A 23330-nucleotide genomic window follows, 5' to 3' on the forward strand; every position below is an offset into this window, starting at 1 on the left:
ACTGTATTCAATTTCGCCTGTACCTAGCATTAAGGATCTTGTATTAATGCCCTCAGAAAGACACTATTTACAAGGACCTACCTTGAAATAGTCCAAAATACCTTGGATTAGAATAATGAATCCTATGTATGTGTATATTATAATATCAGGACAACTAACTGTAATCTAACCGATACTTCAGGCTGTGAATTTCCTTTTGTCAGGAATGTTGTTCAACTCTTCTAGTCCTTAAACACAGAACACATTCTTTTCTTCAGTAGGAAACCTGATGTAATCTTTCAGACTTGTCCGGACTCCCAGAGAACTATAAAACTCTCCGGACCAGGTATCATAAATGCCAATGAATCCTGTCATATTTCCAGTATGGGGATAACTTTGCAACAACATCCAACCAATTATGTGCACTCGTTCCCACTCCTACCAATCCAAAATGAACCTTACGTAAAGAAAGAAATAAATTTCCATTATTCCCTCCTTGAAGTAAATAAAATGAAGTTAGACCTCAAACCCATTCCCGAAAATAATACCACTCTGAAGCAATTTGTCACTGTAAACGCAACCTTTGTAATGATTATAGTATGTGTTATCTTATTAATTTACAGAAACAAACTGTATCAATTATATGTCATATGTAAAAATGTAAAATGTAAAACAAGGGAGAATATTACCGAGGGCGGTAATGACCAACTGACAGTGGAGGACTTATGTATCCCGACCCCAGTGGTCGAGCTACGAGCTCCAGAGGCTCAGAACTTAGGGTTTTAATAAGTTCATAGTAATATCATATAAAGGTTTTAATAATTTAACATATCTCTATCATGTGCTCATTTAATAACTAGGGGCGTAGCTCAGTTGGTAGAGCGTTCGCTTAGAAAGTGTGAAGTTCCGGGATCGATACCCGGCTCCCCCAAAAGTTTTTATTTTATCGATAGAATTACTCTGATAAACGATATAAACCCATGCATCACATTTTAACTAGATAGTATTTTCAGTTAATTGTTATGTGTTAAACAACGATAGCTCACGCTTCAACAAATATTACTTTATGTATTCATTATTTTCACACATGCCAGCCGGGGTAGAGGCACCTCTGAACAACACACCAGTGGAGATCCCTCTCCATTACAATGTAAGTTCATTGAATATGTTAATCATACTTAAATGTTTTTGAACGTGATATTCATTTTTTTATAATCCGCGGTTGCTCATGCTCTAACAAATGTTACTTTATTGTGGGCTTATTTTCATTTAATTGTAATTACATGACGTTCCTGCGCTCATAATTTACCCGTAATATTCGTTTCCCATTTTTCTTAAAATAATATTTATGTACCTCATTTCGTTGTAATTTATTTTATTTACATAAACAATGATGCAGAATCGAGAGTTTAAGACTCGCATTCAGTAGGTCATGGGTTCAAATTCAGTGGTCGACCATAAAGACAACTGTCAGATTGGAAATTTTCATGTCACGATTCATCACCACCTCAATTACCAATTCGATCAACATTAAACATTGGTTTTGATCATATACCTTGATTATATATGTTCTATGACACTCCTATCTGATATTTGTTAATCAAAATTTTACTTGGTTTCATTAATTACGTTCACAGATGTCAACTGATTTATTTTACGTAATGACTTGCTGTTTTCAGATGCTCCAGCGAAAGACGCACATGGAGATGGACGGAAGGATTGGGGAAGAGGGGAGGGAAGAGGCATGCTCCTGTGTTCAATGTAACACAATTACTATTGATTAAAAAAAACAACCAATTAATATAATGAGTTATTATTTCGAAAGTGAAATCACATTCCTTATCACTGAGCAAGAAACCTGTCCTTATATCCATCTTGGGGGACTTAGGATCGAGGTAAAAGAAAACCGCAATAAAAGCTCCTTATTTCATCTTGGGGGACATAGGATAGAGGTAAAAGAAAAGAGTAATAAAAGCAAATAATGGGTATATATTGATTACAATGCAACAAATACAGTACCAGAAAACAGTAGCAAAATGAATTGTTTCTTTTCCAAATCTCTTTGTGTAAACACACTCACAATCAATCATATCTGATATCTCTTAAAAGCACTGCAATTAACATAACCACTAAGCACTGTAATTAACATAACCACTATTCCACAATAGTCCGTGGTGATATGTTGTCATCCAATTCGAAGAGTTTGTTGGTACCACATGAGGAGGTGATTTGAACAGCCACACATTCCTGGCGAGATGGTGAGTTAATTTACAGAAACATTATTCTTCCCGGCTTCGTGGAAACCTTATCATAATGAACATCCTGAAACAAAATAAGAGTAATGTAGAATGATAGCTAATGTAAATTGTATATTACAGAGAAAAGTAACATAATTACTTTTTCTTTACACCACTGTTTGCACAAAGTTTGTGAGGGGTGTATAGTTCACCATGCAATCGTGGAGAATAAGACAATATCCAACAGTGTTTCCAGCTATATTAGCATTCGCCAATATGTCAACACGTATATTTACTGCTCCTAGTTTTACTTCATCATGTTGTTTAGAGCAATCAATGACGAAAAGTGGCGCTTTTTCGATTAAATCTTTTCTCGATAACAATGGATGATGATGATGATGATGATAATGATAGTGAAATTTGAGATGTCATTACGTTCTGCAGAATCTCTAATTCTTAAAAAATGTTGTGTCATAATGGACTGAGCTACTGATATGCGCAAATGATGTAACAAGGAGCTCAGCCATTTCCAAATCATTGGTTATCATATTGCCATTATGTACAAGTCCCGGAATAGCAGAATTACGTCTCCTCATTATCCGACGGACTTTTCCCCATTCGGTTGTGGCTGGGACATTCTTTTTCAGTGAAGAGACATATTTCGTGCAGAACACCTTCTTAGCTTCGCAGATGGTGCGGTGAGCTTTGGCACGGAAGCGTTTAAATTGGACGAAGTTCTCTTCCGTTCCATGCCTTTGGAAGAGTCGTAGAGATCGTTTACGTGCCAGGATAGCGTCTCTACATGCCTCTTGTCCACCAACGTACAGGGACACGTCTTGGTGTTGATGAGGAACAAGAAACATGTAGTTCTGCTGTCCGTATGATATTTGTACAGAAGTGCTCTACGATTAAGTCGACATCGTCATTTTCATTGTTATTAAACGAAAGTGACTCGGCAAATTCAACCAAATCCGACTTTTTTTTAACCCAGTTAGACCAGCGCGACTCCGTGGGACATGATACGGACAGACGAAGTCGGATAGGAAAATGGTCACTTCCATGGAGATCATTGATGACTGACTACTTCATGTACGCAGACAAAACTGGGCTACAAATGGAGAGATCTATCGTGGAGTAGGTGCCGTGGGCGAGAGATAGATGAGTGGCTGCTCCTGTATGAAGAGTAATAAGATTAAGACTAGTACAAATCTCCACCATTATATGCCCTGTCATTGTCATTCATTGAACCCCAGCGGTGATGGGAGGCATTAAAAACTTCCACCAAGAGAAATGAGGTGGGGAGCTGTTCTACAAAAAACTGTAATTCACGTATCGTTAATTCAAAGTCGGGTGGTGTATATATTATGCAAGCTATTGTAAATTGTATGGTAGGCAGGTGTATTCGGATTACTATATTTTGAATGATGCTTTGAATGTTAATTGCAGAGGACATTATACTATTTTTCACCAAGATAGCACATCCTCCATTGGCCCTGACACCAGCCACGTGATCGTGCCGGTGAACCCTGTAACCACGAATGGATAGGGAATGTTCATGCCGAAGGTGCCTCTCTTGGAGTTCATCATAGATGAGCTGCTGTAATTCTGCATATCGGCTGCGAACTCCGTTCACATTCCACTGAATTATGTCGTGACGCATCAAACATTTTTAGATCATGGTGTTGTTTGACGGGAGATTTTCTCTTTTTCTTATCACCAGAGCTGCATTGTCTCGACTGCTTAATTCGCTGCTGTTGGGATTCACTTTCTGATCTTCGTTCTCCCGACCTGGAGCGAGAGCGGGTCTTCTCGTCTGATCGGGGACTTCTACGACGTGCTACGCTGTGCTAGTGAAGTGAAACATTCCATAAATACTGGAGACGCTTTACCAGTGAAGAGGAATCCTTATAGAATTCCCCACGCGTTAAAATCGGTGGTGGAAGAACAAATTAATGATATGTTAGATAAGAAAATTACTGAACCTAGCACTTCACCATGGGCAAGTCCTATTGTACTTGTACCCAAGAAGTCTCAAGACGGAAATGTAAAGCATAGATTATGTATTAATTATCGGGGATTAAATGCCGTCACAAAGTCAGATGCTTATCCCCTCCCTAACATTGTAGAGACGTTAGATTATCTAGGAAAATGTAAGGTATTTTCTGTCTTGGATCTGGTTTCTGGATACTTGCAGATACCGATCGATGAAAGAGATAAGGAGAAAACTGCTTTTACATGTCACATGGGACACTACCAGTACAATAGAATGCCTTTCGGACTACAAAATGCTCCCAGTACGTTCATGAGATGTATTGTTTTTTGTTAATGGGCCTGAAAAGGACAATCTGTTTTGTCTATCTTGATGATATATTGATAATGAGTGAAGATATCGCCACCCATGTGAGAAATTTAGAAAAGTTTTTTTGTAAAATTGCAAGAAATTAACTTTAAAATTCAGCCGTCTAAGTGTACTTTCGCCACAGATCGGGTTGAGTACCTAGGTCATACTGTATCACGAGAAGGTGTGAAGCCCGATCCTAAGAAAATCAAAGCCATTCGGGACTATCCGCAACCAAAATCAGTCACAGATATTCGTTCTTTTGTAGGCTTAACATCCTATTATCGGCGACACATTCCTAACTTCGCCGCGATTGCTAAATCTCTAACAATGTTAACCACGAAAGACGTTGAATTTAAATGGGGGACTAATCAAGAAGAAGCCTTCCGAGAATTAAAAGCAAAATTAAGTAGAGAACCGCTGTTGAGTTATCCTGATTTTTCATTACCGTTCGTTGAAACGACAGACGCATCACAGGAAGCCGTAGGCGCTGTCCTATCACGGAAAATAAATGGAGAGGAGAAACCAGCTGCTTACTGCAGTAGACAGCTGAACGTCGCTGAAAGAAATTATAGCTGCAATGAAAGAGAAACTTCTTGCAGTAATTTTTGCTACAAAGCAATTCAGATGTTATCTGTATGGGAGAAAATTTACTCTCCACACGGACCATGCAGCACTTAGATGGTTACTTAACCTAAAAGACCCGAGTTCGAGGCTCACCAGATGCAGTCTACGACTAGCGGAGTTCGATTATGAAGTGATCCACAAACCAGGCAAAGAGATACCCCATGCAGACGCCTTAAGCCGACATGTTGGTATTGACCTCAGAATCTGAATTTAACTTGACTGAAGAATTCATTTTGTCAGAACAATTGGCCGATGATCAGTTGATTAAATTGAGTGTCATGATTTTCATAAAGATAATAATGGATTATTGTGTAGGCATTCCCCTGCACATGGAATACAAGTTGTTATCCCGCGTTCACTAATAGTAACAGTGATAAAGCATTTCCATGATAATACTTTTATGGCTCATCAAGGGACCAAGAGAACCTTTTCGGCCATAAAACTTAAGTATTGGTGGCCGACCATGAGTAGTGATATTCAAAAGTATGTAGGCTCATGTGATAAATGTGCCAAACGAAAAACTGGACAATCACAAAGAGCACCTTTAGGAGATGCGGTCGCAGGCGATGATTTTATGGATACCGTATCGCTGGACATTGTCGGACCTTTACCTACTAAAGAATCTGGGAATAAATATTTATTAACTTTTGTCGACCATTTCACCAGGTTTTGTGAGGCTATTCTTATTCCCGACTAGAGTGCAGACAGTTGCAAAGGAATTTGTGACCAAAATTATAGCACAATGGGGGACACCCAATCGGTTGTTGACCGATCAGGGAACACAATTTACTTCAAAATTATTTTCCGAAATTTGTAGATTATTAATGATTAAGAAGATTCAGGCTACCTCGAACCATCCACAAAGTAATGGAGTGTGCGAGAGGATGTATAAATTATTGGTTGATATGCTATCTCATTATGTTCATAAAGACGGGAAAAACTGAGATAAGTTTGTACTCTATGCTATTATGGCTTACAGAGCCACACCACATACAGTGACTACATTTAGCCCATATTTAGTTTTTGGCCGACATATGAAGTTACCTATTGAAGATCGATTTATACAATCGAAACGAAATTTGGGAAGAAAACGAAATTCTTATGATTCCTATGAGGCACATGTAAAATTATTAGCAGACAGGATTCGAGTTGCATCTCAAGTAGTAAGACAACAGTCCAAAAAGGGTCATGAACAGTCCAAAGCTCACTATGACAAGCGAGCAAGAGAGCGCGAATTTAATGCAGGAGACATAGTTTATCTCTATGATCCCGTAGCTTCCAGAAGTAAAGTTAAGAAGTTCGCATATCATTGGACTGGACCGTTTGAAATAATTGAGAAATTGTCTAACCTGGTTGACACAGTTAAAATTAGTGAAGAGAAATGCATAAATGTCCACATAAATAGACTCAAGGAGTGCAATAGCAGACGCGTGTCGAATAATGATAATACAGTAATAATAAGCCCGCCTGGCATAACAAGTGAAGAGAGGAATGAGGAAACCCCAGAACAAAATATGGACCCCATTAATGATGAATCAGAAGGGACAACTAAGAAGAAACAGAAAGTATTGAATAAACGTTGTGATGATGATAAAGATTGGGAACAGGGAACCTCTATTAAGCGTCAAAATAACGATAAAGAAACCATTACTGTACTAGCCCATTTGAATACGCGATCGAGGAAATAAGCCTAGAAAATATACTTTTGATTCAGATGAGGAAATTGATGATGTACGGGATGATAGTGTTGAAACCAATGTAGAGAGTAATGAACCAAGTCATGATCAGGTAGATATTAACGAGGAAGTTCATATAGCGCCGTTTAATGATGCAGCATTGCAATATCCATTACGTAACAGGTTACGACGAATATGTGAAGATGAAACTGAGTAGAGAAAATTTTTGAGTTGTGTATGATGTAATATTCCATGCATGATGTATTTGGGACTATCGTGCTGGCCGATAGAGATCGCCTGGATAATACTCAGCCGCAGCATCCAGCTAAATTGTTTTGAAATTTAATTTAAATTATGTATGTTTATTTATAAGATTGATGTTAACCTATCAAAATTTAAGTTTGGTGAAAGTCAGGCAATGCGTGAACCCCTGCATTTGCATGCGTGCGAGAGAGGTGAGAAAGTGAAAGTGTTTGGACACGCGTACTAATGTAGTTTAGGTAATATGTTGCTTAAGGGGGGTTAGACAGGACAGGAGCCCCTTCGCTGTCAGAAGTACAAGATTAATTATTTAGGAGAAAAAAAAACAATACCTGTCTGTGTGAGAGTTGGGGATTAACCTTGAATGAGCCCGGAAACACGTGGAGGAAACTCGTATAAATAGGATGCTGTACATTTCATAGGAATACAGTGCAAGAATGGATTTCAAAGTACATTGCAGGTTGTACCACAATGAAATGTGTAACGGCACATTTCATACAATACATTGTAGAAATCCAGGAGTGATGGAACCAGCACTACAAATTTACGACTGTGCAGCAACGTCCTATGCATATCGATTGAGCCAGTTGGAGGTGAATGTAAGTACACTGCATATTTTAATCATCGAAGTCTCATATTTATTGTTTCATTAACGTACTTGTATGCATGTATCTGCTTACCATACATAGAACAAACGTAAGTTCATTGAATTGTTTAACTAATACTTTTTTTTGTTTCATTATCTGATGTATGTCTTTTTATATGTTTTTATGTTGTGATTATCATGATAGCGTCATTAATAATGTGATGTATAAATCTAATGCGTGATTTTTTTTTATCAAAGTGCGCATCATTAATTACATTAATAAATTTTTGTTTCATTATCTCACATATGTCTATTTATATCTTTTTGTGTTGTGATTATCATGATAGCGTCATTAATAATGTGATGTATAAATCTAATGCATTATTTTTTATCATAGTGCACATCATTAATTACATTAATCAATGCATCACATTTATGTTTTTTGTAATCATCTATACATATAATTTCACTGGAAATGGATAGATAGATAGTGAAATTTGAAGGGCGCGTCAGCATCAATGGCTATTTGCACCCATGCCTATTGTTTTTCTTTTCGTGTGGTGAAATTACATTATTGTATAACTAAAATTCACACTGACTAAAAACTTTGACACATTAAAACACACTAATATTGGATGCACAAGGTGACTCCTGACACAAAATAACATTAAAACGAACACGTAGTAGTCCCAAGATAATGTGAGACAATCATAAAATATAAAACAAACACTGCTACAAGAAATATGTGGCAATGTTTTATAACAACAATCATTAAAAATCGGATGTATAAGGTCCGAGTAATAAGGTGTATTAAAAGAAATGTAACTAAAATAATCTCCAGATGTAAAGGGTCTGGAGAAGAAATAACAATGGGCTAAAAGGACATTAAAACTTAGATCACCTTGTCGAGTTCCGTGTTACGTAAATATCTCAACACTGCGTTGACACAATTAAAATCATTGCCAAGAGCGTCACGTAACGTTGGACGTATTGCATACTGGCGTCGAGGCAAATCATATTTGCGACAGTGGAGTAAAAAATGTTCCACCGTAAGAAGGGCATGACAAGTGTCACATTCCGGTGGAGGTTCGCCAGACAATAGGTGACCATGTGTCAAACGACAGTGACCAATCCTCAAGCGAGTAAGTATAACTTCATCTCGCCGTGACGCTCTTGATGACGAATCCCATTCTCGAACTGTATTTTTAATTGGTCGTAGTTTGTTACCCGCTTGTGCAGACCATTTGTCTTCCCAATCTCTCCGAATACAGTTCCTTATGTAAGTCACTACCTCTTGCCACCTCTCTCGCCAGTATACCAGTGTGCCATTAAGAGCAGCGTCTCTGGCTCCAGCGTCTGCTGTCTCATTACCAGGAATTCCAACATGGCCTGGGACCCACACCACTCCAACATCGGAGCCCGACGATAGGAGTGAGTGGAAGAGAACCTGGGTTTGTACAATGAGAGAATCATCGCAATAATATGATTGCAGAGACTGGATTGCACTCAAAGAGTCGGAGCAGATTAGAAATCTACCCCGAGGTTGTCGAATTAAAAATAACAAAGCTCTGTAAATAGCATAAAGTTCGGCAGTAAAAACACTGGTATACAAACTCAGTTTATATTTATAAACCTGCCCGTCGACAACGAAGGAGCAACCCACACGATCATTCACCCGGGATCCGTCAGTATAAATTATACTATTATAAGGAAGCTGAGATAAAATTTCGTAAAAGCGTTGTCTATAAATAAAATTGGGTGTAAAATTCTTAAGAGACTGGCTCAAGCTTAAGTCGAATTTTGGACGATTCATAATCCATGGTGGTGTAGGCGGGTATTCTATTACCTTTATATTCGGCAGCCTAATGTCCAGCTCTGAGAGTCCCTCCCGGAAACGGACGCCAGCTGGACGAGGTCGCCGTGGATCCCGTCTGTATCGGAAATCTAAAGCCATGGAATGAAAATGTTTGTATGTGTTGTGCTCAGGTTGGGCAAAACAAACAGCGGGGATGGAGAGGTAAAAATGGCTGTGATGATGTGGTGGGCGTTCCGCATGCAATGGTGGCCGGCAAGGAGAAATAGTGATGAAAAAGAGAGAACGAAGCGGGGTGGTTGGTGATAAGACGAAAAATGGCCGAATAGAAGAGCACGAGAGCCACCATTGCAACCCCCGGTCAACGACTTGAAGAAACGCACCTCGACCGGAAAGTTTGTGCGAGTGCTCCTAGAAACTATTAGTTTATCATTCAATGAAATGATCAATATTAAGTTACTTTCACAAAAAGACTTAATTAGCATGGTCAGACATTTACAATCCATTTATCCCAGTAAAATTGTAATTCATACGGACCAATATCATCAGTTTGAGAATCTTAAGTTATCGAGTTTAAACACTCTCTTATGTTGGAAGAAGAGATGATTGTTATTATTGCCATGCCTCTCACCGATGCAAATCAATACCAACTGTATTCAATTTCGCCTGTACCTAGCATTAAGGATCTTGTATTAATTCCCTCAGAAAGACACTATTTACAAGGACCTACCTTGAAATAGTCCAAAATACCTTGGATTAGAATAATGAATCCTATGTGTGTGTATATTATAATATCAGGACAACTAACTGTAATCTAACCGATACTTCAGACTGTGAATTTCCTTTTGTCAGGAATGTTGTTCAACTCTTCTAGTCCTTAAACACAGAACACATTCTTTTCTTCAGTAGGAAACCTGATGTAATCTTTCAGACTTGTCCGGACTCCCAGAGAACTATAAAACTCTCCGGACCAGGTATCATAAATGCCAATGAATCCTGTCATATTTCCAGTATGGGGATAACTTTGCAACAACATCCAACCAATTATGTGCACTCGTTCCCACTCCTACCAATCCAAAATGAACCTTACGTAAAGAAAGAAATAAATTTCCATTATTCCCTCCTTGAAGAAAATAAAATGAAGTTAGACCTCAAACCCATTCCCGAAAATAATACCACTCTGAAGCAATTTGTCACTGTAAACGTAACCTTTGTAATGATTATAGTATGTGTTATCTTATTAATTTACAGAAACAAACTGTATCAATTATATGTCATATGTAAAAATGTAAAATGTAAAACAAGGGACAATATTACCGAGGGCGGTAATGACCAACTGACAGTGGAGGACTTATGTATCCCGACCCCATGGTCGAGCTACGAGCTCCAGAGGCTCAGAACTTAGGGTTTTAATAAGTTCATAGTAATATCATATAAAGGTTTTAATAATTTAACATATCTCTATCATGTGCTCATTTAATAACTAGGGGCGTAGCTCAGTTGGTAGAGCGTTCGCTTAGAAAGTGTGAAGTTCCGGGATCGATACCCGGCTCCCCCAAAAGTTTTTATTTTATCGATAGAATTACTCTGATAAACGATATAAACCCATGCATCACATTTTAACTAGTTAGTATTTTCAGTTAATTGTTATGTGTTAAACAACGATAGCTCACGCTTCAACAAATATTACTTTATGTATTCATTATTTTCACACATGCCAGCCGGGGTAGAGGCACCTCTGAACAACACACCAGTGGAGATCCCTCTCCATAACAATGTAAGTTCATTGAATATGTTAATCATACTTAAATGTTTTTGAACGTGATATTCATTTTTTTATAATCCGCGGTTGCTCATGCTCTAACAAATGTTACTTTATTGTGGACTTATTTTCATTTAATTGTAATTACATGACGTTCCTGCGCTCATAATTTACCCGTAATATTCGTTTCCCATTTTTCTTAAAATAATATTTATGTACCTCATTTCGTTGTAATTTATTTTATTTACATAAACAATGATGCAGAATCGAGAGTTTAAGACTCGCATTCAGTAGGTCATGGGTTCAAATTCAGTGGTCGACCATAAAGACAACTGTCAGATTGGAAATTTTCATGTCACGATTCATCACCACCGCAATTACCAATTCGATCAATATTAAACATTGGTTTTGATCATATACCTTGATTATATATGTTCTATGACACTCCTATCTGATATTTGTTAATCAAAATTTTACTTGGTTTCATTAATTACTTTCACAGATGTCAACTGATTTATTTTACGTAATGACTTGCTGTTTTCACAGATGCTCCAGCGAAAGACGCACATGGAGATGGACGGAAGGATTGGGGAAGAGGGGAGGGAAGAGGCATGCTGCTGTGTTCAATGTAACACAATTACTATTGATTAATAAACAACCAATGAATATAATGAGTTATTATTTCGAAAGTGAAATCACTTTCCTTATCACTGAGCAAGAAACCTGTCCTTATTTTCATCTTGGGGGACTTAGGATCGAGGTAAAAGAAAAGAGTAATAAAAGCGCCTTATTTCATCTTGAGGGACTTAGGATAGAGGTAAAAGAAAAGAGTAATAAAAGCAAATAATGGGTATATATTGATTACAATGCAACAAATACAGTACCAGAAAACAGTAGCAAAATGAATTGTTTCTTTTCCAAATCTCTTTGTGTAAACACACTCACAATCAATCATATCTGATATCTCTTAAAAGCACTGCAATTAACATAACCACTAAGCACTGTAATTAACATAACCACTATTCCACAATAGTCCGTGGTGATATGTTGTCATCCAATTCGAAGAGTTTGATGGTACCACATGAGGAGGTGATTTGAACAGCCACACATTCCTGGCGAGATGGTGAGTTAATTTACAGAAACATTATTCTTCCCGGCTTCGTGGAAACCTTATCATAATGAACATCCTGAAACAAAATAAGAGTAATGTAGAATGATAGCTAATGTAAATTGTATAATATTACAGAGAAAATTAACATAATTACTTTTTCTTTACACCACTGTTTGCACAAAGTTTGTGAGGGGTGTATAGTTCACCATGCAATCGTGGAGAATAAGACAATATCCAACAGTGTTTCCAGCTATATTAGCATTCGCCAATATGTCAACACGTATATTTACTGCTCCTAGTTTTACTTCATCATGTTGTTTAGAGCAATCAATGACGAAAAGTGGCGCTTTTTCGATTAAATCTTTTCTCGATAACAATGGATGATGATGATGATGATGATGATGATAATGATAGTGAAATTTTAGATGTCATTACGTTCTGCAGAATCTTTAATTCTTAAAAAATGTTGTGTCATAATGGACTGAGCTACTGATATGCGCAAATGATGTAACAAGGAGCTCAGCCATTTCCAAATCATTGGTTATCATATTGCCATTATGTACAAGTTCCGGAATAGCATAATTACGTCTCCTCATTATCCGACGGACTTTTCCCCATACGGTTGTGGCTGGGACATTCTTTTTCAGTGAAGAGACATATTTCGTGCAGAACACCTTCTTAGCTTCGCAGATGGTGCGGTGAGCTTTGGCACGGAAGCGTTTAAATTGGACGAAGTTCTCTTCCGTTCCATGCCTTTGGAAGAGTCGTAGAGATCGTTTACGTGCCAGGATAGCGTCTCTACATGCCTCTTGTCCACCAACGTACAGAGACACGTCTTGGTGTTGATGAGGAACAAGAAACATGTAGTTCTGCTGTCCGTATGATATTTGTACAGAAGTGCTCTATGATTAAGTCGACATCGTCATTTTCATTGTTATTAAACGAAAGTGACTCGGCAAATTCAACCAAATCCGACTTTTTTTTAACCCAGTTAGACCAGCGCGACTCCGTGGGACATGATACGGACAGACGAAGTCGGATAGGAAAATGGTCACTTCCATGGAGATCATTGATGACTGACTACTTCATGTGCGCAGACAAAACTGGGCTACAAATGGAGAGATCTATCGTGGAGTAGGTGCCGTGGGCGAGAGATAGATGAGTGGCTGCTCCTGTATGAAGAGTAATAAGATTAAGACTAGTACAAATCTCCACCACTATATGCCCTGTCATTGTCATTCATTGAACCCCAGCGGTGATGGGAGGCATTAAAAACTTCCACCAAGAGAAATGAGGTGGGGAGCTGTTCTACAAAAAACTGTAATTCACGTATCGTTAATTCAAAGTCGGGTGGTGTATATATTATGCAAGCTATTGTAAATTGTATGGTAGGCAGGTGTATTCGGATTACTATATTTTGAATGATGCTTTGAATGTTAATTGCAGAGGACATGATACTATTTTTCACCAAGATAGCACATCCTCCATTGGCCCTGACACCAGCCACGTGATCGTGCCGGTGAACCCTGTAACCACGAATGGATAGGGAATGTTCAGGCCGAATGTGCCTCTCTTGGAGTTCATCATAGATGAGCTGCTGTAATTCTGCATATCGGCTGCGAACTCCGTTCACATTCCACTGAATTATGTCGTGACGCATCAAACATTTTTAGATCATGGTGTTGTTTGACGGGAGATTTTCTCTTTTTCTTATCACCAGAGCTGCATTGTCTCGACTGCTTAATTCGCTGCTGTTGGGATTCACTTTCTGATCTTCGTTCTCCCGACCTGGAGCGAGAGCGGGTCTTCTCGTCTGATCGGGGACTTCTACGACGTGATACGCTGTGCTAGTGAAGTGAAACATTCCATAAATACTGGAGACGCTTTACCAGTGAAGAGGAATCCTTATAGAATTCCCCACGCGTTAAAATCGGTGGTGGAAGAACAAATTAATGATATGTTAGATAAGAAAATTACTGAACCTAGCACTTCACCATGGGCAAGTCCTATTGTACTTGTACCCAAGAAGTCTCAAGACGGAAATGTAAAGCATAGATTATGTATTAATTATCGGGGATTAAATGCCGTCACAAAGTCAGATGCTTATCCCCCTCCTAACATTGTAGAGACGTTAGATTATCTAGGAAAATGTAAGGTATTTTCTGTCTTGGATCTGGTTTCTGGATACTTGCAGATACCGATCGATGAAAGAGATAAGGAGAAAACTGCTTTTACATGTCACATGGTTCACTACCAGTACAATAGAATGCCTTTCGGACTACAAAATGCTCCCAGTACGTTCATGAGATGTATTGATTTTTTGTTAATGGGCCTGAAAAGGACAATCTGTTTTGTCTATCTTGATGATATATTGATAATGAGTGAAGATATCGCCACCCATGTGAGAAATTTAGAAAAGTTTTTTTTGTAAAATTGCAAGAAATTAACTTTAAAATTCAGCCGTCTAAGTGTACTTTCGCCACAGATCGGGTTGAGTACCTAGGTCATACTGTATCACGAGAAGGTGTGAAGCCCGATCCTAAGAAAATCAAAGCCATTCGGGACTATCCGCAACCAAAATCAGTCACAGATATTCGTTCTTTTGTAGGCTTAACATCCTATTATCGGCGACACATTCCTAACTTCGCCGCGATTGCTAAATCTCTAACAATGTTAACCACGAAAGACGTTGAATTTAAATGGGGGACTAATCAAGAAGAAGCCTTCCGAGAATTAAAAGCAAAATTAAGTAGAGAACCGCTGTTGAGTTATCCTGATTTTTCATTACCGTTCGTTGAAACGACAGACGCATCACAGGAAGCCGTAGGCGCTGTCCTATCACGGAAAATAAATGGAGAGGAGAAACCAGCTGCTTACTGCAGTAGACAGCTGAACGTCGCTGAAAGAAATTATAGCTGCAATGAAAGAGAAACTTCTTGCAGTAATTTTTGCTACAAAGCAATTCAGATGTTATCTGTATGGGAGAAAATTTACTCTCCACACGGATCATGCAGCCCTTAGATGGTTACTTAACCTAAAAGACCCGAGTTCGAGGCTCACCAGATGCAGTCTACGACTAGCGGAGTTCGATTATGAAGTGATCCACAAACCAGGCAAAGAGATACCCCATGCAGACGCCTTAAGCCGACATGTTGGTATTGACCTCAGAATCTGAATTTAACTTGACTGAAGAATTCATTTTGTCAGAACAATTGGCCGATGATCAGTTGATTAAATTGAGTTTCATGATTTTCATAAAGATAATAATGGATTATTGTGTAGGCATTCCCCTGCACATGGAATACAAGTTGTTATCCCGCGTTCACTAATAGTAACAGTGATAAAGCATTTCCATGATAATACTTTTATGGCTTATCAAGGGACCAAGAGAACCTTTTCGGCCATAAAACTTAAGTATTGGTGGCCGACCATGAGTAGTGATATTCAAAAGTATGTAGGCTCATGTGATAAATGTGCCAAACGAAAAACTGGACAATCACAAAGAGCACCTCTAGGACATGCGGTCGCAGCCAATGATTTTATGGATACCGTATCGCTGGACATTGTCGGACCTTTACCTACTAAAGAATCTGGGAATAAATATTTATTAACTTTTGTCGACCATTTCACCAGGTTTTGTGAGGCTATTCTTATTCCCGACTAGAGTGCAGACAGTTGCAAAGGAATTTGTGACCAAAATTATAGCACAATGGGGGACACCCAATCGGTTGTTGACCGATCAGGGAACACAATTTACTTCAAAATTATTTTCCGAAATTTGTAGATTATTAATGATTAAGAAGATTCAGGCTACCTCGAACCATCCACAAAGTAATGGAGTGTGCGAGAGGATGTATAAATTATTGGTTGATATGCTATCTCATTATGTTCATAAAGACGGGAAAAACTGAGATAAGTTTGTACTCTATGCTATTATGGCTTACAGAGCCACACCACATACAGTGACTACATTTAGCCCATATTTAGTTTTTGGCCGACATATGAAGTTACCTATTGAAGATCGATTTATTCAATCGAAACGAAATTTGGGAAGAAAAAGAAATTCTTATGATTCCTATGAGGCACATGTAAAATTATTAGCAGACAGGATTCGAGTTGCATCTCAAGTAGTAAGACAACAGTCCAAAAAGGGTCATGAACAGTCCAAAGCTCACTATGACAAGCGAGCAAGAGAGCGCGAATTTAATGCAGGAGACATAGTTTATCTCTATGATCCCGTAGCTTCCAGAAGTAAAGTTAAGAAGTTCGCATATCATTGGACTGGACCGTTTGAAATAATTGAGAAATTGTCTAACCTGGTTGACACAGTTAAAATTAGTGAAGAGAAATGCATAAATGTCCACATAAATAGACTCAAGGAGTGCAATAGCAGACGCGTGTCGAATAATGATAATACAGTAATAATAAGCCCGCCTGGCATAACAAGTGAAGAGAGGAATGAGGAAACCCCAGAACAAAATATGGACCCCATTAATGATGAATCAGAAGGGACAACTAAGAAGAAACAGAAAGTATTGAATAAACGTTGTGATGATGATAAAGATTGGGAACAGGGAACCTCTATTAAGCGTCAAAATAACGATAAAGAAACCATTACTGTACTAGCCCATTTGAATACGCGATCGAGGAAATAAGCCTAGAAAATATACTTTTGATTCAGATGAGGAAATTGATGATGTACGGGATGATAGTGTTGAAACCAATGTAGAGAGTAATGAACCAAGTCATGATCAGATAGATATTAACGAGGAAGTTCATATAGCGCCGTTTAATGATGCAGCATTGCAATATCCATTACGTAACAGGTTACGACGAATATGTGAAGATGAAACTGAGTAGAGAAAATTTTTGACTTGTGTATGATGTAATATTCCATGCATGATGTATTTGGGACTATCGTGCTGGCCGATAGAGATCGCCTGGATAATACTCAGCCGCAGCATCGAGCTAAATTGTTTTGAAATGTAATTTAAATTATGTATGTTTATTTATAAGATTGATGGTAACCTATCAAAATTTAAGTTTGGTGAAAGTCAGGCAATACGTGAACCCCTGCATTTGCATGCGTGCGAGAGAGGTGAGAAAGTGAAAGTGTTTGGACACGCGTACTAATGTAGTTTAGGTAATATGTTGCTTAAGGGGGTTAGACAGGACAGGAGCCCCTTCGCTGTCAGAAGTACAAGATTAATTATTTAGGAGAAAAAAAAAACAATACCTGTCTGTGTGAGAGTTGGGGATTAATCTTGAATGAGCCCGGAAACACGTGGAGGAAACTCGTATAAATAGGATGCTGTACATTTCATAGGAATACAGTGCAAGAATGGATTTCAAAGTACATTGCAGGTTGTACCACAATGAAATGTGTAACGGCACATTTCATACAATACATTGTAGAAATCCAGGAGTGATGGAACCAGCACTACAAATTTACGACTGTGCAGCAACGTCCTATGTATATCGATTGAGCCAGTTGGAGGTGAATGTAAGTACACTGCATATTTTAATCATCGAAGTCTCATATTTATTGTTTCATTAACGTACTTGTATGCATGTATCTGCTTACCATACATAGAACAAACGTAAGTTCATTGAATTGTTTAACTAATACTTATTTTTGTTTCATTATCTGATGTATGTCTATTTATATGTTTTTATGTTGTGATTATCATGATAGCGTCATTAATAATGTGATGTATAAATCTAATGCGTGATTTTTTTTTTATCAAAGTGCGCATCATTAATTACATTAATAAATTTTTGTTTCATTATCTCACATATGTCTATTTATATCTTTTTGTGTTGTGATTATCATGATAGCGTCATTAATAATGTGATGTATAAATCTAATGCATTATTTTTTATCATAGTGCACATCATTAATTACATTAATCAATGCATCACATTTATGTTTTCTGTAATCATCTATATATATATAATTTGAACTGGAAATGGATAGATAGATAGTGAAATTTGAAGGGCGCGTCAGCATCAATGGCTATTTGCACCCATGCCTATTGTTTTTCTTTGTGTGTGGTGAAATTACATTATTGTATAACTAAAATTCACACTGACTAAAAACTTTGACACATTAAAACACACTAATATTGGATGGACAAGGTGACTCCTGACACAAAATAACATTAAAACGAACACGTAGTAGTCCCAAGATAATGTGAGACAATCATAAAATATAGAACAAACACTGCTACAAGAAATATGTGGCAATGTTTTATAACAACAATCATTAAAAATCGGATGTATAAGGTCCGAGTAATAAGGTGTATTAAAAGAAATGTAACTAAAATAATCTCCAGATGTAAAGGGTCTGGAGAAGAAATAACAATGGGCTAAAAGGACATTAAAACTTAGATCACCTTGTCGAGTTCCGTGTTACGTAAATATCTCAACACTGCGTTGACACAATTAAAATCATTGCCAAGAGCGTCACGTAACGTTGGACGTATTGCATACTGGCGTCGAGGCAAATCATATTTGCGACAGTGGAGTAAAAAATGTTCCACCGTAAGAAGGGCATGACAAGTGTCACATTCCGGTGGAGGTTCGCCAGACAATAGGTGACCATGTGTCAAACGACAGTGACCAATCCTCAAGCGAGTAAGTATAACTTCATCTCGCCGTGACGCTCTTGATGACGAATCCCATTCTCGAACTGTATTTTTAATTGGTCGTAGTTTGTTACCCGCTTGTGCAGACCATTTGTCTTCCCAATCTCTCCGAATACAGTTCCTTATGTAAGTCACTACATCTTGCCACCTCTCTCGCCAGTATACCAGTGTGCCATTAAGAGCAGCGTCTCTGGCTCCAGCGTCTGCTGTCTCATTACCAGGAATTCCAACATGGCCTGGGACCCACACCACTCCAACATCGGAGCCCGACGATAGGAGTGAGTGGAAGAGAACCTGGGTTTGTACAATGAGAGAATCATCGCAATAATATGATTGCAGAGACTGGATTGCACTCAAAGAGTCGGAGCAGATTAGAAATCTACCCCGAGGTTGTCGAATTAAAAATAACAAAGCTCTGTAAATAGCATAAAGTTCGGCAGTAAAAACACTGGTATACAAACTCAGTTTATATTTATAAACCTGCCCGTCGACAACGAAGGAGCAACCCACACGATCATTCACCCGGGATCCGTCAGTATAAATTATACTATTATAAGGAAGCTGAGATAAAATTTCGTAAAAGCGTTGTCTATAAATAAAATTGGGTGTAAAATTCTTAAGACACTGGCTCAAACTTAAGTCGAATTTTGGACGATTCATAATCCATGGTGGTGTAGGCGGGTATTCTATTACCTTTATATTCGGCAGCCTAATGTCCAGCTCTGAGAGTCCCTCCCGGAAACGGACACCAGCTGGACGAGGTCGCCGTGGATCCCGTCTGTATCGGAAATCTAAAGCCATGGAATGAAAATGTTTGTATGTGTTGTGCTCAGGTTGGGCAAAACAAACAGCGGGGATGGAGAGGTAAAAATGGCTGTGATGATGTGGTGGGCGTTCCGCATGCAATGGTGGCCGGCAAGGAGAAATAGTGATGAAAAAGAGAGAACGAAGCGGGGTGGTTGGTGATAAGACGAAAAATGGCCGAATAGAAGAGCACGAGAGCCACCATTGCAACCCCCGGTCAACGACTTGAAGAAACGCACCTCGACCGGAAAGTTTGTGCGAGTGCTCCTAGAAACTATTAGTTTATCATTCAATGAAATGATCAATATTAAGTTACTTTCACAAAAAGACTTAATTAGCATGGTCAGACATTTACAATCCATTTATCCCAATAAAATTGTAATTCATACGGACCAATATCATCAGTTTGAGAATCTTAAGTTATCGAGTTTAAACACTCTCTTATGTTGGAAGAAGAGATGATTGTTATTATTGCCATGCCTCTCACCGATGCAAATCAATACCAACTGTATTCAATTTCGCCTGTACCTAGCATTAAGGATCTTGTATTAATTCCCTCAGAAAGACACTATTTACAAGGACCTACCTTGAAATAGTCCAAAATACCTTGGATTAGAATAATGAATCCTATGTATGTGTATATTATAATATCAGGACAACTAACTGTAATCTAACCGATACTTCAGGCTGTGAATTTCCTTTTGTCAGGAATGTTGTTCAACTCTTCTAGTCCTTAAACACAGAACACATTCTTTTCTTCAGTAGGAAACCTGATGTAATCTTTCAGACTTGTCCGGACTCCCAGAGAACTATAAAACTCTCCGGACCAGGTATCATAAATGCCAATGAATCCTGTCATATTTCCAGTATGGGGATAACTTTGCAACAACATCCAACCAATTATGTGCACTCGTTCCCACTCCTACCAATCCAAAATGAACCTTACGTAAAGAAAGAAATAAATTTCCATTATTCCCTCCTTGAAGTAAATAAAATGAAGTTAGACCTCAAACCCATTCCCGAAAATAATACCACTCTGAAGCAATTTGTCACTGTAAACGCAACCTTTGTAATGATTATAGTATGTGTTATCTTATTAATTTACAGAAACAAACTGTATCAATTATATGTCATATGTAAAAATGTAAAATGTAAAACAAGGGAGAATATTACCGAGGGCGGTAATGACCAACTGACAGTGGAGGACTTATGTATCCCGACCCCAGTGGTCGAGCTACGAGCTCCAGAGGCTCAGAACTTAGGGTTTTAATAAGTTCATAGTAATATCATATAAAGGTTTTAATAATTTAACATATCTCTATCATGTGCTCATTTAATAACTAGGGGCGTAGCTCAGTTGGTAGAGCGTTCGCTTAGAAAGTGTGAAGTTCCGGGATCGATACCCGGCTCCCCCAAAAGTTTTTATTTTATCGATAGAATTACTCTGATAAACGATATAAACCCATGCATCACATTTTAACTAGATAGTATTTTCAGTTAATTGTTATGTGTTAAACAACGATAGCTCACGCTTCAACAAATATTACTTTATGTATTCATTATTTTCACACATGCCAGCCGGGGTAGAGGCACCTCTGAACAACACACCAGTGGAGATCCCTCTCCATAACAATGTAAGTTCATTGAATATGTTAATCATACTTAAATGTTTTTGAACGTGATATTCATTTTTTTATAATCCGCGGTTGCTCATGCTCTAACAAATGTTACTTTATTGTGGGCTTATTTTCATTTAATTGTAATTACATGACGTTCCTGCGCTCATAATTTACCCGTAATATTCGTTTCCCATTTTTCTTAAAATAATATTTATGTACCTCATTTCGTTGTAATTTATTTTATTTACATAAACAATGATGCAGAATCGAGAGTTTAAGACTCGCATTCAGTAGGTCATGGGTTCAAATTCAGTGGTCGACCATAAAGACAACTGTCAGATTGGAAATTTTCATGTCACGATTCATCACCACCTCAATTACCAATTCGATCAACATTAAACATTGGTTTTGATCATATACCTTGATTATATATGTTCTATGACATTCCTATCTGATATTTGTTAATCAAAATTTTACTTGGTTTCATTAATTACTTTCACAGATGTCAACTGATTTATTTTACGTAATGACTTGCTGTTTTCACAGATGCTCCAGCGAAAGACGCACATGGAGATGGACGGAAGGATTGGAGAAGAGGGGAGGGAAGAGGCATGCTCCTGTGTTCAATGTAACACAATTACTATTGATTAATAAACAACCAATGAATATAATTAGGTTATTATTTCGAAAGTGAAATCACTTTCCTTATCACTGAGCAAGAAACCTGTCCTTATTTTCATCTTGGGGGACTTAGGATCGAGGTAAAAGAAAAGAGTAATAAAAGCGCCTTATTTCATCTTGAGGGACTTAGGATAGAGGTAAAAGAAAAGATTAATAAAAGCAAATAATGGGTATATATTGATTACAATGCAACAAATACAGTTCCAGAAAACAGTAGCAAAATGAATTGTTTCTTTTCCACAATCTCTTTGTGTAAACACACTCTCAATCAATCATATCTGATATCTCTCAAAAGCACTGCAATTAACATAACCACTAAGCACTGTAATTAACATAACCACTATTCCACAATAGTCCGTGGTGATATGTTGTCATCCAATTCGAAGAGTTTGATGGTACCACATGAGAAGGTGGTTTGAACAGCCACACATTCCTGGCGAGATGGTGAGTTCCTTTACAGAAACATTATTCGTCCCGGCTTCGTGGAAACCTTACCATAATGAACATCCTGAAACAAAATAAGAGTAATGTAGAATGATAGCTAATGTAAATTGTATAATATTACAGAGAAAAGTAACATAATTACTTTTTCTTCACACCACTGTTTGCACAAAGTTTGTGAGGGGTGTATAGTTCACCATGCAATCGTGGAGAATAAGACAATATCCAACAGTGTTTCCAGCTATATTAGCATTCGCCAATATGTCAACACGTATATTTACTGCTCCTAGTTTTACTTCATCATGTTGTTTAGAGCAATCAATGACGAAAAGTGGCGCTTTTTCGATTAAATCTTTTCTCGATAACAATGGATGATGATGATGATGATGATAATAATAGTGAAATTTGAGATGTCATTACGTTCTGCAGAATCTTTAATTCTTAAAAAATGTTGGGTCATAATGGACTGAGCTACTGATATGCGCAAATGATGTAACAAGGAGCTCAGCCATTTCCAAATCATTGGTTATCATATTGCCATTATGTACAAGTCCCGGAATAGCAGAATTACGTCTCCTCATTATCCGACGGACTTTTCCCCATACGGTTGTGGCTGGGACATTCTTTTTCAGTGAAGAGACATATTTCGTGCAGAACACCTTCTTAGCTTCGCAGATGGTGCGGTGAGCTTTGGCACGGAAGCGTTTAAATTGGACGAAGTTCTCTTCCGTTCCATGCCTTTGGAAGA

The 23330-nt window shown here is 38.0% G+C and overlaps 1 long non-coding RNA gene across 1 annotated transcript; it reads right to left on the bottom strand.

Moving 5' to 3' along the window:
* Positions 1–12113: 12113 nt before the first annotated feature.
* Positions 12114–21986, bottom strand: LOC138716231 (uncharacterized). The gene is made up of 2 exons (XR_011336599.1): positions 19731–21986; positions 12114–12466 (listed from the first exon to the last, which is right to left on the bottom strand). It is a non-coding gene; the product is annotated as an uncharacterized lncRNA (long non-coding RNA).
* Between the last annotated feature and the right edge of the window lie 1344 nt (positions 21987–23330).

This window comes from Periplaneta americana, chromosome 16 (assembly GCF_040183065.1).
Source record: "Periplaneta americana isolate PAMFEO1 chromosome 16, P.americana_PAMFEO1_priV1, whole genome shotgun sequence".
NCBI lineage: Eukaryota > Metazoa > Arthropoda > Insecta > Blattodea > Blattidae > Periplaneta > Periplaneta americana.